Below are 3,121 nucleotides of genomic sequence, written 5' to 3'. Positions count from 1 at the left end.
CCCGACGTTTTAAAATACTTTTTTATAAGATTTAGAACATATTTTTCTTTAAGAATTTTTAATAGGCAGGCCAACCCTCATTTTCGGCACATCAAATTTTTGTGCATTTCCCTCTTCTAAAAGTTAGTTTCGGTATTTAATATATTTAATAGAGTTATAGGAATTTGGATGCATCTATTGTGGGAGCTTAAAAATCTTATTAAATTATTTTGTGCAATATTTTTATTTAAATTATTATGTAAATTATTAATTATGTTTATTTTAAGTTGTAAAGGTGAAAATAGGACTACCGGGGAACCGAACACCTAAAAAACAGTCGGTAACGTGACTTATTGCAAACCTCAGAGGTGGTGTGGAGAATGCAAAACTTAAAGATTCAAAAATAAATTATTAAAAATACTTATAATGTTAATAAAATTTGTTTAATTTCAATGCCAATAAATTAAATAATCTGAAGCGAGTTAACAGTCCTTGATCGAATATAAATATAGATCTTCTGGTGACGAAAATCTTAAGTCGTTATTGACTAAGCTTTATTAAAAAGTTCGTTTACTATTACAAATTAAAGTCCACAAATTGCATTACATTGAAATGTCTACTAAACTAGCTTCTGCATACATCTTAACTGGTGAAGCTTCTTTCTTTATTTTACCCCAAGAAATAGCCTCATCTGGTCGAACACCACTGTCACTGCCATCGAATTCCGAAGCTGTGTTAATAAAAACGGAATAATCAACTCCATTTCTCATCAAATTCGCATTGCATATGTGATGCTTTATAATACCGCCACCAATTATCATCATTCCCGATTTGGTGGCTTTCACAGCCATAGTGTTTAAACGTCGCAAATCGGACAAAATATCTACCACTAATCCCGGGTGACGGAAGGAGTGGAAATACATCATGTCACCTAGGCTACCATCTGTAAGCGCAGGGCAAACACAGTTATTTTATGTTTCGCAACCCAGTAGTATATTGAGCTGGTGTCGTTTATCCTTTCCCCAAGTCGTTGTATAATATGAGAAGGAGACCAAGTCATGCCTTTCGTTTTTTGCTCTTCAACCATTTCATCAAGTAGCAGCAAGAGCCAATCCTCGATCTTGCTATAGTTATCGTTCGGTACAAGCTAATTTGAAGATACGATTTATACCACGATCCCGTAAATCTCGGCCAGATAATTCGAATGATCCCATGTACGTGGGTGCTAGGCATTTAATAAATACTTCTTCAACGCCACCCGCTGTCGTTACTACACAATCTACCATTTGGTGTTCAACGAGGAATCGTAATGTCTCCCGTAGCCCGAGGACACTAGATTAGATGTGAATCCAAGGAATATTGTACAATTGTGTTTTCATCTAATGAATTTGTCCGTTTCATGAAAATCGGCTTCTTCAGGTTTCAACGGCTGCTGCCTACAATCAAGCTAAGAATATTTTAAAATACATAAACCTTTCCATAAAATTTGGTTACACTACCATTAGATTGATTTCTCTTATTGCCAACACAAGATTAGTAGCTTGAAACCCCGTATTAACATACGACTCAAATAATTTTGAGTAATCAATTCCTTCATTCCAATCATAGCCCCGCACGATGGGTGTGCCTATTCTCACTACAATTATTAAAACTTAAACTTTAAATAAAATATTTAGTAACTTTATACAAACTAAACATTGTTTTGAATTAATTTGACTATTCGAGTATGGAAAGCTGCACTTTAATTTCTTTCGGTCAAATGTAAACAAATAAATGATATTTTAAAGGACGAAATATGACACACTATGGCGTTTAAATCATTAATAAATAATTTCCTTTTATATTAAGCAACAATATTTATAGTTTTTGATATTTATAGAATAAATTTGCTAAATATTTACTACCTCAATATATACAGCACTGCGTTGCTTCCTCTGAAAATCCAAGATGGCCGCTATTCACCCCTCAGAAAGCTACCTCGAAAAGGTGATCTACTTACCTTCACAGCGACTTATACCCTTGTGCGATAATTTCGCTTTACGGCCTATTAGATTGGTGCGCATCTTTTTCGCGAGTTATTCAGTCCACGTGCGACCGGAGTTCTATTTCATACATTAGCTACCTTATCATTATTATTATCAAATCTTTTCAATAAACCCCCTTGGGGAATTCCCATTTTGTTCAACCTTACGCGTGTGCATATACACTAACGTTTATTTCGCTTGGAAAAATTGTGGTGGCGTAAAAGGTGAATGCGGAAAAATTACATGGTCCTTCGAGCCGTAAGGAACGGCACTTTGGAAACAAGAAAAAAAAATAACAAAAAATTTTAAGTGACAACAAAATACCCGAGGCTGAGTGCAGTTAAAAAAAAAAAACTAAGTGGGTACAAAAAACCAGTTAAGTGAGCGGAAGAAAATACATAGATACATATATATAAAGAAAAAAATTATTAAAATTAATTATTATTGTATAATATATGCAAAACGAAATACATGTACATACATGTATATAAGCAAAGTGTATGAAAATTGGAAAATAAATTAAAAAAAAAAAAAAAAAAAAGTGAAATAAAGGCATATCTACTGTGCAGTGAAGTGCATAACAATATAAACACAAAAGACTGTGAAAAATTAACATGTAAAAAAGCAATCAATTCAATCGCATCTAATTTCCACTAACAACATAAAACAAGCGCGCTACTCAATAAATATAAAACAACTTAAACTTAATACAAAATTAAACAAAAGTAAAGAGCTACGAAAAAAAGGCAATAATTCAACAAGTTGGAACGCCTGCGGAGAAGCGAAACATCACCCAAGGAAGCGCACACATTTTTAAAATTTAACCCCCAAAAATCCGTGAGGAAAATCTGAGTGAGTTATCTATTCCACTTTTGATTTTTATTATAATATATGTATGTTACTTGCACCAACGGTCAAAATCATAGAATTAAAATTAATATTAATTAAATCCGTTTAATGAAAACAGTTAGTAAAGGCTCTAATTCGACGGCAAATTTAAGAACCGATAGAAACCAATACGGTAAATAATATATGTATATACAGGGTGGCTGATGAACTTTGCTAAATTAAGAAACTCAAATCTTTATAGCTTAATTAGTTTTAAAAATAATGCAATT

General features: G+C 32.8%; 1 pseudogene; it reads right to left on the bottom strand.

The window, feature by feature from the left end:
- Positions 1–531: 531 nt before the first annotated feature.
- Positions 532–1,686, bottom strand: LOC108965714 (annotated as a pseudogene).
- Positions 1,687–3,121: the final 1,435 nt, after the last annotated feature.

This window comes from Bactrocera latifrons, unplaced genomic scaffold (genome assembly GCF_001853355.1).
Source record: "Bactrocera latifrons isolate USDA-ARS-PBARC rearing strain unplaced genomic scaffold, ASM185335v1 scaffold_1460, whole genome shotgun sequence".
In the NCBI taxonomy this organism is placed as follows: Eukaryota; Metazoa; Arthropoda; class Insecta; order Diptera; family Tephritidae; genus Bactrocera; species Bactrocera latifrons.
This window is presented reverse-complemented; position numbering and strand designations above follow the sequence as displayed.